Source organism: Scylla paramamosain, chromosome 12 (genome assembly GCF_035594125.1).
Source record: "Scylla paramamosain isolate STU-SP2022 chromosome 12, ASM3559412v1, whole genome shotgun sequence".
Classification (NCBI taxonomy): Eukaryota; Metazoa; Arthropoda; class Malacostraca; order Decapoda; family Portunidae; genus Scylla; species Scylla paramamosain.
The window spans coordinates 23,150,448-23,150,670 of record NC_087162.1 but is presented as its reverse complement, the minus strand read 5'-3'; positions in this window follow the sequence as shown (position 1 = coordinate 23,150,670).

The window sequence follows — 223 nt, the reverse complement described above, 5'->3', positions numbered from 1 at the left end:
TGTGTGTGTGTGTGTGTGTGTGTGTGTGTGTGTGTGTGTGTGTGTGTGTGTGTGTCGCCGCCTCTGCCTTCACTCCTCTGCCTCCAAGTAAGGCACCGCAAAGACAGGAGTTAATTGTCGTGTGAATGTCAGGTGCGTGAGTGTGTGTGCGTGAAAGGAGTGGAGGAAAAGATAGGTTTATGACGTGTGTGTGTGTGTGTGTGTGTGTGTGTGTGTGTGTGTG